Source organism: Pezoporus flaviventris, unplaced genomic scaffold, assembly GCF_033815535.1.
Source record: "Pezoporus flaviventris isolate CSIRO_AGI_PZ_B2104156 unplaced genomic scaffold, CSIRO_AGI_Pfla_v1 ptg000040l, whole genome shotgun sequence".
Taxonomy (NCBI): Eukaryota; Metazoa; Chordata; class Aves; order Psittaciformes; family Psittacidae; genus Pezoporus; species Pezoporus flaviventris.
In genome coordinates, this window is record NW_026892588.1 from 6,323,506 (window position 1) to 6,336,769 (window position 13,264).

Here is a 13,264-nt window from a genome sequence, read left to right on the forward strand (position 1 = left end):
CTTTTTTTTTTTTTTTGTAGAGATAATTTTCTTTCTTACTGTTATTTTGAAGCATCTTAAGTATCAAAATTCTGAGTCTTGAGGTACAAATATTGAAAACAAGTCTTCCTTTCATTTCCTCTTCCTACACTTACTGCTAGTTTCTCTTTTCACTGCCCTGCACTTTTGTATGTCTTTCTGCTTGATGGTGCAACAGGAATCATGCAAACAGAAATGAGAATTCTTGTTTTTCTGGTTTCTTCTGTGTTTTTTTTTTTTCCTTGCTGTCTGAATAGAATCATTATCGTTTGGCTTAGCATGACTGAATTTCTTGCTATGGCTGGTCACAGTGATTAAACCAACCTAAGGTGTACACACTATTGAAAAAAAGAAAACCCAACGCAGTAATTGAAATACCTAGAGGCCTCTGACTTCATGCTAAACCTCTCAAGTTCAGTGTTTTACAGACCTGTGTGCGTCTGTGCAAGTAGCTCATGGTTTGCTGTGTACTATTTACACAGATGTGCAACCTACAAGTTTGAATTTTGGGTAAACTTTAGTTTCTTTAATTTCCATCATGTCTTTCCATGTAAGATTAAAATGTTGAGATATGCTTCTATTTTAAATGTAGAACTTTTATGTATAAATCAGTTGCTGAAAGCAGCATTGAAGGGCACTATCTACTTGCAAAATTCTTACAGGTTTGCTTGTGACCTGTGAAAAATAATCTCTTTCTTAGCACCCTTGTCACAAAAGCTTAGCCTGGAAGGTTAGAATTCTTTTCCCTGCATTTTGAATCCCACAGAAAGTTAGAATTTATGTAGTGCCTTCACCACCTATGCTAAATTGTCCTTCAAGTTAGTGGAAGTATTTTTAAGAATAGTTAGAGTCTATGGAAGAGCTTAGTGGTGTTGTAACAGGTGCTCACAAACCAAATTGCTAATAACTGTGATGGGTCACAAACTTTGAGGAAAAAAAAAAAGCCTGATGTTTTAATATTATATCCATAACCTTCAGTTGCAACATGTTCTGATAGGAAAATTAGGAGAAATGCTAGAAAAGTTTGCAGTATGTTTGACACACTTGACCTTAATGTTCTTTGTAATGTTCAAGAGGCTGTGCCTGACTACTAGATGATTTTTCAGAAGGAAACTTTGAAATTAAGATTATTTTAAATATTTCAGAAATGGTCGTATGTTTGTCCATGTTAAGTTATTAACAGCTTTGAAACTATTAGCTTGAATAGCACAGAAGAAGTATTTCATTGTTTGGGCTTTTTTTTCTATCACCATAACTTCTGCCTTCAGGATCAGACAATATATACTTCATGGTGATGGACTGGGTACTGATCTCTTAGCTGCAATATGATTGCTGATGCTACCTCAAAGACTGAATCAAAGAAGGAATTAGAGTCTTTAAAGTAATGTTGCATCTGCTCCTTTTCTGTACTCTGAGAACTTTTAATGTAATCAGTGGGAAAAAAAAACAACCCAAAAGCTCAAGGATTAACTGACAATTTAGTTAAGGGCATTTGGAGATGCTAGGATGGTGTGCACATACTTCACACAGAATAGACAGATAATTGAGTAGTACCCATTGCATACACATCTGGGGGTATTTTAGGGTATCTTCTACCCTGGTTGAAATTGCATGAGTTAAAATTTCTTGAACATATTCATGACTGGGTCGGGCTTGATCACACATAATTATTCCATTAAATGCTGCAGATATTCTGATTGTGGATTATCTTGTTTTAAATCATAACTACAGATCACATAAATAATTTTCAGTGCCCTAGTGAGCAGCTAATCAAGGGAAGAAAGCTTCTTGACTACTAGCTATAACTGGTACTTGTGGAAGAGGAGGAAAGCCTATGAATTTTTGTTCTGTCCCTAAACTCTGTGTGGCTATTTCTACTTTCCTTATCTGTTTAGCCTAAAAAAAGGTGTTTTGTTTGTTTTGAGGGGCTTTTGCTTGAGTTTTTTTGTTTGTGGTTTTCTTTTTTTTTTTTTACAAGGTGTAGCAAAATAGGACCTTGATCCTGATTCCAGGTGATGATGCTGATGTATCATTGCAATAGAAATTTGTAATCAAGATTACAAATCAAGCTCTGCCTTCAGGATAAAAATGTGAAGATGACAATTCATGGATTCCTAGAATACTGCTTGGCTGGAGAAAGACTGGAGGGGCTAACATGGGTTTAGGAGTATAGAGAAAAGTATCTTCCCTCCTTCTGGGCATGTAGGGTTGAATACTCGCTTTGTTGTCTAGGTTTATTACTAAACATTCAAGCATGCCTGGAGGGATTTCCTGAATGAAGCTGCAACTGTATAGCTTTTAAACTCAATCAGCCCTCTTCAGTTTTCTGCATACTGCATCAATTATAATTGAGTTTACTTGGGTATGTGAAAAAGGAGAGGTGTGGGGACCCCGTAACAAGTGCCTCTTTCCCCACATTTTGATGGAATGACTGCATCTAATGTGGCCCTTAGGCACCAGCAGGTATCTCTCCAGAATCTGTACATGTAATTTGTTCTTAAAAGGGAAGATGCTGGAGAGAAAAAAAAATAAACATTCATCAGTAAAGAGATGAGTGAGTTAGTTTCCACTACCTGACATGAGACTTCAGAGTAGAAAGAATACCAAACTGGGCTGTTCTTTGTGTACTATCGACATGATAGGTTGGCCCAGTGTGTTTCTTCCACACAGTGATCTTCTGAGGTTTGTGGTCTTCTGTAAAAAAACAAACTTGAGAGAAAGCAATCCTACCACAACTATTACTAATACCAAAAAACTGTCCTAAGAAAATTGCTATTCACAGGAATAAGAACAAAGTCTACTTAATAATGCAGTATGAAATGTTACCATTAAAAAGGAAAAAAAAGGTAACAAAATTGAAACACCTAATAACTGTTTGAAGGAAACACCCCTTTGTTAGAGTTCAAGCACAAGAAAATACTTGGCCTGTTTTGAACAGCAGTGCTTTTATAACGTGCTTTTGTTGGATCACAATCTTCTCTCTCCTGTTTGATCTAAAAGTCCAACTGTGTTAATTTAACAAATTAATGTAATGCATTAAGCTTGTAATATGATTAAAGGTATTACTAGAACTTTATAGAAAGAATGTTTTTTTTCTGATTCTGTTAGTTTTTCCATGCAATTGCAGATGTATACAAAACTAGCTTCATTCGGTTGAAAATTTAATCAATTTTTTCCCCTGCGGGGAAAACATAGGATGTTTTGAAGAAATATATTTTTCACTGGACTTTTTGCTGGAAAGGCCTTTTATGTGAAAAGAAGCAAAAAGACCCCTTGCTGCCCTGGAATGGTTGACAGCCTGGTGCTTTTGGTGTGCTTCTGGAATGTCAGAGCTCTGTTGTCAGAGAGGGGCCTGGAAATCTGGGTTTCCGATACTCTGTGTGAAAGTCTTACCGATCAGACTGCTATCTGTCTGGAAAGTGATCATGCTGCCTAGCTCTTCTCCTCCTCATTCCTTTACTAAAATCTCCTCTCCCCAAAAGAAAACTAAAATAATTTAGCCATACCTCTCTTTAACAGCAAATGGAAAAAAAAATAAACAATTCAAAAACTTTTTTCCCTTTAAGAAATAGATATTCTTTTCCAGTCAGTCTGTAACAGTAATGCATATATTCAATGTTCATGTTTTCTAGTAAAGAAAACTACAATGGTAGTTTTCCTTTAGCAGTGATGTGAAATCACCATATACATGTATGGAGAGAAAAGCACTGTAGCTGTGGGTGAAGAATTCTGTTTAGAGCAGTGGAAAACTCTTGTGTTTATTCCACTGAGTCCTGCAGAAAGCATCTTGCTGTCTGAGTACTTGTATATTTATTTAATATTTTTTTTTACTACAATAAACTAGAAAAAAAACCCCTGGAACTAATGTTAAAAAAGTGAGGACTGCCTTAAAATACAAAACTAATGAGTAAAAGTGTGAGCAGGGGGAAAATCCCGGTCATGAGGCTGAAGTGACTCTGTGGAAGAGTAAAAAATAATTAGTCTGATGTATGAATGAAAGAAAGATTCAGATATAAAACCATGCAAAACTTTAGCTTAATTTTATTGTTGATTAACACAGCAGCTCTTTTGAAGTACATGCTAACTGAACTTTGGAAAGTGTCTTTCCGTAAGGTCAGCATGCATGGTAAAATACTGTAGATTACTTTTGTTTGTACTTGAACGCAGGTATGTTTGGTTTGCTTTAAAGCTTCAATCAGTGGGAAAAGAAAGGTGATGGTTGGATCATGCTTCCACAGGATGCACCTCATTTTTTAGTACTTAATGTTTAATGTTCATCACTTAATGTGTTTTCAGGTGTGTTTCTGAATCATTGTTTTAGAAAAAGAAACACACATTTCTGTCCCATCCAGATAGGTTCCCACCTTGTTAAATGATTGGTACTTTTCTCCTTTATTCTTTAGAAATGAGAATTTTTAGTTAGATTCTGCCATCCAGATAAGCTGTTCCTCCCTTAATTCAAGGGAACAAGAGGAGATAGCATTGGGGTATATTTGGTCTCCTGAAATATTTCATCCTGTCTTTTGAAAAACTGAGAGCTGTAACTTTCTCTTGAAAGGCTGCTGTGACATTGAGATATTTGTTGGCTGGACTTGAAAGTATGCTTTGGATAGTGTTTAGAAAAATCTAGTGCCCCATAAGTGCAATGCACAATAAAAGGAAGTAATGCTCAGAACCTATTGTGTGTGGATTGCTGCAAACTGCTTTTTCTCTTAATGCTTTCAGCTTGCTGACCTGGGGAAAAGGTTGTTGCTACATTTTATCTCAGTTACCTGTCTGAAATTCTTAGTTTTGGGGCCTTGTTTGTTTTATTTTGACCTGATTTTACAGTGTTTAGAGCTGTCTAACGTATGCAATGAACAGCTGCACTGCTGAGTTCCTGCAGATGTTGAGAGCCAGTATGACTATTATAACTACAGTTAACAATGATCACTCATGGAAGCCTTGACTTAGGAGAGAAAAAACCCATTAAGTCATGGAAGTCTTCAAATGTCCTGACCTAGACCTACAGCAACACAGTATGGTATTTTCTGGCACGCTATGTACTGAGCTATTGGATGGCTTTCTTCCGTGTCTCCTAAACACATTAGATAAACTTTGGAGCCTTCCAGTAATTGTACATTCTAAGTCCCTTTCCATATCTACAGCAATCTTGTTAACGTTACCTCTTTTAAAGCTCTTTATTAGTACATATCATCAGATAAAAGGCTATGTACTATGGATTTCTGCTCTGTGAAAGTCCATTAAACAAACACAGTATTACCAGCTGATCAACTTCTGAGCTTAGTTTTACTGAAGGCTATAGTGGGCTTTTAACAACTACAGATACGGCTTTTTTGACTTCCTAATTTGGGGAGGAATTTTCTTTGTGAGAGCACTTGTTTTCCTGATTCCTTCATGTATGAGCTTGCCCTAAAGGAAAACAATCTTTAAATATTTTCTTCATTGAGTTAAAAATATCTATTAATCTGAAAATCATTTTAGAAACTGTATTCTATTGTTAAAATAGTGGCCATGTCTCTTTTTACTTTGGTATCAAAATATCATATACATAAAATTCATAAATGAATCTGTTTTCAAAATAAATTTCAGAAGGAAAAAGATTACAGACCTGTGTCAGTGCACTTATCTGCAAACTAGTTGGATGTCAGACCTGTATCATAGCTGTGTGTGTGTCTAGAGGGGGGGGCTTGAGCTATAGCAGCAGTATTTTCCATGGGTATGTAATGCAAGGCTTGTCTGCAGGAGTTGATATATTACTTTGTATAGGTTTGAGCTGGATTTGATAGGAAAAAAAGAAGTAAAAAGTAAAAATAAAGTGTTTTCTAGACCTTCTAGACCTTTAACTCATTTCTCCCATCTCTTCCTTCCAATTACTATATCATAGGTGTGTATGTGGGCCTTTTTCTTTTTATGGCAGTTACTAAATAATGCTGTCCAATTTGCAAAGTCAGAGATGTAATCACTCTGCGCAGCACTGTTAGCGATTGAGATTGAAAAGGAAATAACAAAATTAACACTGCTGGTCAAGAGTTGCAATGAGGTGTTTTCCAGGGGAAAGAATAGTAACCTTAAAGCCAGGATTTGTTGGTTTTTCTCATTGTGCTGGTGCACAGCATTGTCTTTTTGTCCCTTCCTTATGCCTCACCAAAAAAAACTTGGCTCGAGGAGCCTCCAGTTTGGGAAGAATTAGAAATATAAAGCGTTAATTACTTTTAAAGAGTGAAGATTTCTAGCTCTTTTGCTTGCTAAGATAGAATGCAAACCATAAACTAATGGTAAATGTCAACTAACGGCTAGACTTGAAAGAACCAGCAGCTGGCTTCTGCTTATGAAGCAGAGAAACCGTGTGGGAGGAAATGTAAAGAATCTCCTCAAATACCCACTCTGACAGAGGGGCAGCGGGGGAGATGGTACTGATTATGGGTTTTAACCTTTAGAATTCTTTTGCTGTTATCGCATTCTTAGACTTGTATGAAAATGCAAACTGGCAATTGATTTGTTTCAGGTAAAGGTATTGGATAAAGGCCCCAGGCAATCTGAAATAAATTTCTGATTAAAAATGGGGCACTTATTTTGCCTGTATCAGCTTTGTCTGTTAATGATTTATGGTATGGATCTCAAAGATTTGAGATATATTTAATGAATAATTGTTAGCAAAGACCTGAAATCAGATGCAGTGTTTCAATATGGCAACATTATTAACAAAGTTGTTAGAGTAATACATTTTTTTAAGCATTGCCATTTCAGTATCTACCACAAATCTGAAATTATGAGTTGTTCTGGGTGCAAATAAACAGGGGAAATAGATTGGGTGATATTCATTAATGGTGTATAAACTGAGATCAAAAATAGTCTACAGGCTTGTGCTGACATAAATTGAGACGTAGGACTGTAACACTGACCTAAATGCTGTTTAAGGCTACTAATGCTGGTTCTCCTTCTAATAGGAAGTCTATACCTGCTGTTGAGGAAACAGAAGGTTGTTTTGGAGTGGTGTTTTTTTTTAGGTAGCTTTTTTCAGTAATTCATAGATCCTTCATCACTTTTGATATGGAAAACAATATACAGCCTCATTAATTCATGGCACAATGATTTTTTTAAACTTATTTTTAGAAGAATCAGGGTAAACAGACTAGAAGCTGAAGAGAAGCTTCTTACTGAAGATAGTAAATTACAGGACACTCAATCAGTGTATCTCAAAAATGTGGTGGCAGTCTGTCTGGTTTTTAAACGTTCTGTATCTAGAGGTTGATTTTAGAGGACAGAAGAAACTTCTTTCAAGGATTGGTCAATATTTTTTGGTATGGGCAGATTGTTTTTACATGTTTGATGAGCAACATTCGGGGGGGGGGGGGGGGGGGGTTGGGGAGTAGAACTGCAACTGTTATTTCACCTGCTCTTCTTTTACAAGTGTCCTTTCTTTGCTGACAACTCCCTCTGTGGAGCACTTGCCTGCAGTCCTAGGAATTACTGTTAACTCCCCAAGATGGGGTGGAAAATTAAAACTGGTGAGCAAAGGCTTGGAAGTATACCAGCTGGAGTATATTTGTGACAGATAAGAATAACAGGAAGAGAGAGAGAGAGAGAAAAAGAAACGGCCAGCACTTCTGGCTTCTTAAAAGTGGGGTGTAGATTACTTGCTGTTATGGTTTTGCAATGTCTTGTTTCCAAACTGCTGGCTTAGTCAGCCACATCTTTAATTTGCCTGGTCTATAACAGCTGCTTCTACTGCTACCAGAGAAATTATAGTTTCCAAGCCTTCATTTCATCCCTCTTACCTATAATCCCCAAGTTCCAGTCTGTCTGACCACTTGACTAGGCTTTTTAATTAGCAGATCTTTGGGGGTGGGTGGGGCTTAAATGTATTTTGCGTATACAGAGACACTAAACAGCCTTGGAAACTCTTGATGAGATGAAAAACATCCTGCTGGGAATATAAAATGGCACATAGCGCCTAGAATAATGATTGCTATAATTGAGATTTTCTTGTGCTATATTAGAAAACATCATTTACCTGGGGTCCTATTCTTGTCAAAAGCAAACAAAGTTTTGTTGTTTAAAAACTCATCTGTTTAATCTAGTCTCTACACTGTTCTGTTGATTCCTCTGAAGAAGGCTTATGGGTTTGGCACAAAATACACAAAGCCCAAGATGAAAACTAGCATTTAAGTATTCTTGTTCAATCAGTGATTTGTATCAAGTACATACTTACTTGATTTGCACAAATGAGGCAGGTGGAGTTTCATAATGATCTTTTCCTTGTACCTGAGACCACAGTGCTGCCTGACCATTTGGCTGAGGTGGCTCATTGTTAATGCGGTGCTAATAAACAACATAATATGGGGAGGTTCATTCTTCTGTAGAAGATAATAGTTCTCACTGCTGCAAGTATCTTAATGTAATTAAAAAAACAGCTTGTTTTAATCATTTACTAATTGTATGGCACAACCAAGTAATCTCTGGGATGTACCTTGGAGACCTGATAACATGTTTCATCAACCTCTGGGGAGCTGACACAGACGATGTTGGTCAAATTGCCCTCAGTTCACTTCCTTTGCTGGTCTGCAGCTCTGCAGTGATTTGTCTAGAAGACAAAGAAATAAATGATTTTGTGTGATAGTTTAGGGTAAGATCAATAGATCAGCTGATAATTGGCCTTGACATTACCCAAGGAAAAATTGCTAGTTTTGCAATAAAGGTCTGAGTGGTTCAGTACTATTTGTACAAATTCTTTTCTTCATGGGATATGTTTGTTTTTCTTTTGGTAAGATATGTTTCAAGTTAGCTCTGAGTAAAATTATATTATTAGCATATTAAACTGAGACACAACGCTGTGAATAAGCCTTATATTTTTCAATAATTTAAGCATTATAAATACATAGCCCTGTAATATTTGTCTCAGGCTGTTCTGGTTTGCTGCTCTTGTGAGATTATTCAGACATACGAAACAAAAAATTACCAGATAACGAGATGTAGGCTTATTTTTCAGTGTTGCAGATTAGTGTTGATAAAATCCTTTTCTGAAAGCTCAAATATTAAACCTGCATGCATTGGTCTTCTTCCACAAGATAGTTTTAAATTCATTTCTGTCTTAAAGAAAAATAATCTCACTTAAATACTGAAATACAGGTCTCAGTAATAATCTGATCTTTATTGGTACCATGCACCAATTCTGATTAAAACCTGCAGAATTCAGCTCTGAAAACTGTTCCAGCCTTAATCTGCAATGTTCAAAAGTACCCAAGGAACTACATAAATGACTACCCCCTCTCCCTGAAGTGCAGTGGGTTATGTGGGATTCCCAAAGCTCTAAATTCTTGGCATTCAGGGTTGAAAATGCCAGGGCTCAAGTAACAAATATTTCAGTTGCTTGTTGAAGTGACTCTATTAGGTTGGGATCATCTAAATAAGTCTAGTATCAAGTAAATATGGTATATATTAAATCTAAAAAGAATTTTAATTTTATGGTTTTCAGTGGTCTAATGATGACTTTTTGAAGAGTTTGTGGTCTGAAAAATACTGTAATTGCACAGCATTCTTAAAAAGACTGCTATGTAGTATCAAACTTCAGTAGTTCCATGGAAGACATTTTGAGAATTTCAGATCCATCTTGTTTAGCTACACCTTCTCCACTATGATTAATGGAGGAAAGTGCAAGTTGGAATTTTTCTAATAGCTTTGAAAAATCTCACATTTATTTGCTTATTTTATAGGATGTGAAGAAAACCAACCTAACCCTGCCACCCCTTAGGGAATTAAAGTACAGTGCTTTAATTACATAATGCCCATTAGTACTAATAAATTTTATGCTAAAGACCTATGTTGTACCAGTGCCAACTAAAACATAAGTCTCCTTCCTTTACAAGCTCTGTGCCACATATTGCCTGGACATGCGGTCATTAAAATGAGCTAGGTTGTAACAACAGAATTTAGACAAAGATGCAGGATTTTCAATACCTTTTATAGGTTAAAATAATTTTAGGATTTGGTCTTCAAATAGTCTTTAAAACCATTCAAATAGGAAGTGCTAACTGAGGGAACAGGCCACTAGATATGTGAAATCAAGCAATGATATTTTTCAGCTGCTGCAGTATTTCTATAGTCTGGTATGACTTGAGTTTTCTCAGAAGGTTCCTTTGTAATGGCAGTGTGAGGAATGAGTTTACAAACTGTATAAAAGAAAGCATGTTTGTAACTTTATTCATAAATCCTGATTTTTTTTTTTTCCTGCTCTGTATCTCTCACCTAGTCAGTAACTGCAGCTCGTTATTTTTTTTTTCTCCTTTTTTAAAATATAGCTCTGCTATGAGTAATCCTTCTAGAGTTTGACCTTAAAATTAAGTTTCCTTCGCTTACAATATTTCTGGAAATTGGTCAATCAAATCACTTGATCTCTGTGTTACAGTGCAGTGGTTCTGTTTTCAGTAAGAGTACAGGAGGATGTTGGGATCAATTTCGTAAGAATTTGAAGGGAGGAAGAGGGAAAGTATCAGAGGATCAAACTGGTAGATGCAAACTTTATCCACATCTCTGTGAGCCAAAATTTAGGATCCTGTTGTAGTAATGAAATGAAAACCTGATGGTGGCATGGTCTGGTTGAGAATGGAGACCAAATGCATATAGCTGTGCATGAAGAAGTGTCATTTTCTCAGAGTAGATGAGAGTATTTTGTGACAGCGAGAACATGAGATGAAGAAGGGGCTCGAGTGGTAGCTGGATGGTAAAATGCATTTAAAAAGAAAACAAACTAACCAACCAAACAACAAAAAACAAACCCAAAAGCATTTGGATACAGTCTGGCTATGGAGACATGGAAAATATGCATAGTCTTAACAATTGGGAGGATAGTGGGATCAACCAAAGAATGTGAAGAAATCTAATGGGGAAAAAAAAGTACAAAAAAGATTAACCTCAGATGTCATAAGGAGATAGTATTTCAGCAGTCTTTCTTTTTCATATATTTTTCTTGATTATCTCAATCCCCGTATTACGCCCAGTGCTGATCTCCTGAAATGGTTTTATTAGTTAGTCAAAGGATCCCCAGCACTTTCTGGGGAGCAGTCTTCAGGAGTGTGAGGCAGCATGTGGGGTCAGGGTGATCACCAGCCACATGCTCACAGCCTGCATCTGGCTGGGTAAGAGAAGGTGCCACAGTGTGTGGCTGGGCTGAAGGGAGGGTAATGGGAGGATGAGGAGATGGAGAGCTGGGTTCACTGCCTGCAGTCTTCTCTGCAGGGCAGGGATCCCTTGAAAGTCCTGTTGCAGAGAGCTCTCAGCAGCTGTATTTTATCCTCAGTCTGAACCCTGTCAATCACATTTTTTAATATTTTCACTATGCAATGTTTTTTTTATGTTCTAGTTATGCTTCTTTAGTGTTTCTGCTGAAAGATTGGAAAACTTTGGCTGAATTTGGGTGTGGGTCTGCCATCAGATATGTAGAAGCAGCCTCTCATTAAAGAAAAAAGGGTTATTATAAGTGAAGAGCTTGTAATAATGTTACATGCTGATGAGCAGTAACTATCAGAGCTGGGAGTGTTTTGAGACTAAGCCTCCATGTTACAACTCTCCGTCCCAAATTCCCAGTCAAGTGGGAGTTCATGTTATTTTTAGCAGTAGGTACTTTTGCCACTGAGCCTTAATGGACTGTAATCACGCTTGAAGTTATTGATAGTTTTTAATCTCATATGTTGCTGTTGTCAATATCCTTTTTATTTTTAAATTAGTGAGAAACTTGAATCATCCCAAATCTTCCCACCATCAGTTCCACTTCAAACCTCCTGACTAGTCGCAGAGAAATCATGGTCTTGCTGCTGCGTCTGCTCTGCTTGCCTGTGTTCACCTGGTCGCTGATCTCCCTGCTCACAGGCAGTCCTGCTCCAGCTCAGTGATGAATGCCAGTCACGATAGCGTAACAAGCCAAAAGTAGTAAACTTGCTATGAAAAGCTTGCAAACTTGGAAGTGCTTAGGTGCCAGGGTTTCAAACTCATTGAAACTTTATTAATGACACCCTGGGGGAAGAATCTTTTAATAGTAAACACACTGAAACGGATTTGAGCTAAAAAAGTTGGATTTGCTTTCTTTTGGTTGTGTGTATACTACAGCGTTATCAGGAGATGATTTAGAGCAACAGCCGTGAACTCCTTGCTTGGACGACGTTGAACTGATGGTTCTCCATGACTGAAAACGTTTTTCCAGCTTTATGGGAGCTTTCCGCCTCCCACCCCCTGTGGCACTTAGCAGCTTAAAAAGAGCTGTGTTAAACGGTGTTTGAGCTTGCTGAATAATCAAATAGGATTAAATTTTTATTTTTTAATTTTTTAAAATATTCATTCCTGCTCCATTTTTGAAACAACACATGTGCCAGGGTGCTATTCTTTTCCCTGGTAGTTACTACATGGAATGTATTTTCCCTGAGAAAATGGAATCTTTGTGTCTTTGTCTCCTCGCTAGCTTTCAGGCATGTTTTGGCAGGAGCTCTGACTGTCGAGGCACTGGAGAGGAGGGGCCTTGCACTCATTTGTCAGCTTTTCTTGCATCTGTAATTTTCGTCCACTCAGCAGTACTGGAGGGGCTTAAAAAAGGGGGAGAGCTCATAGCTGTTGAAAGTCAAACTCTTGAAATATTTGCTGGACTGTAACAGTCTGGGAAAGGTGTGTTGGGGGGGGGGGGGGCAGAATGGGCTTCCAATGTTTTGGCTAAAACCAGGTTTAGGTTTAAGGTTTTAGCAACTCTGTTTCAAGTAATTGCATGCTTTTCCCCCATGTATCTGTACAGGAATGGTACTGTGTTTATAGACTGGTTTATTGCGTGTTGATAAACTAGCTTTTTTTTTAATGGCAATGAAAATATTTCACTGCTGTTCAAGAGCTTTTTGTTTCCAGCCAACAGCTTAACTTAAAACATTTAAAGTCTCTAACTCATGTCCTAATCCTCTTCTGCAATCTTCCTCTGCAGGCTGTGTGCTTTCATCTCCTTGTGAAATGTAACCAAACAGAAGTTAGTTGTTTTTTTTTTTTTATTAGAAGACATATCCCTTCATACTAAAGAAAGCATTTTTCCTCTTCAGCTTCCTACAGAATATTAACATTGATCTCTCCTCCTCATTTTAGTAGGCTATTTAAGCTCAGGGCTCATACTGTGAACTGTTAATTAATCAGTGTGACAGATGAAGAAAGTATCCAACTATGAAAGAAAACCTTACTTTAGTGGCTAACAAGATGTGAGCCCAAGTGATTTAAAGGA

At 37.2% G+C, this 13,264-nt stretch overlaps 1 long non-coding RNA gene across 4 annotated transcripts in view; it reads right to left on the reverse strand.

Annotated features, from left to right (window-relative positions):
* The window catches only part of LOC133275539 (uncharacterized), a 60,916-nt gene that overhangs the window by 22,812 nt on the left and 24,840 nt on the right, over positions 1–13,264 (reverse strand). For all 4 annotated transcript variants that reach the window (XR_009745581.1, XR_009745579.1, XR_009745578.1 and 1 more), the window contains exon 2: positions 8,492–8,605. This is a non-coding gene — a long non-coding RNA (uncharacterized LOC133275539). The remainder of the gene's footprint in view (positions 1–8,491; positions 8,606–13,264) is intronic.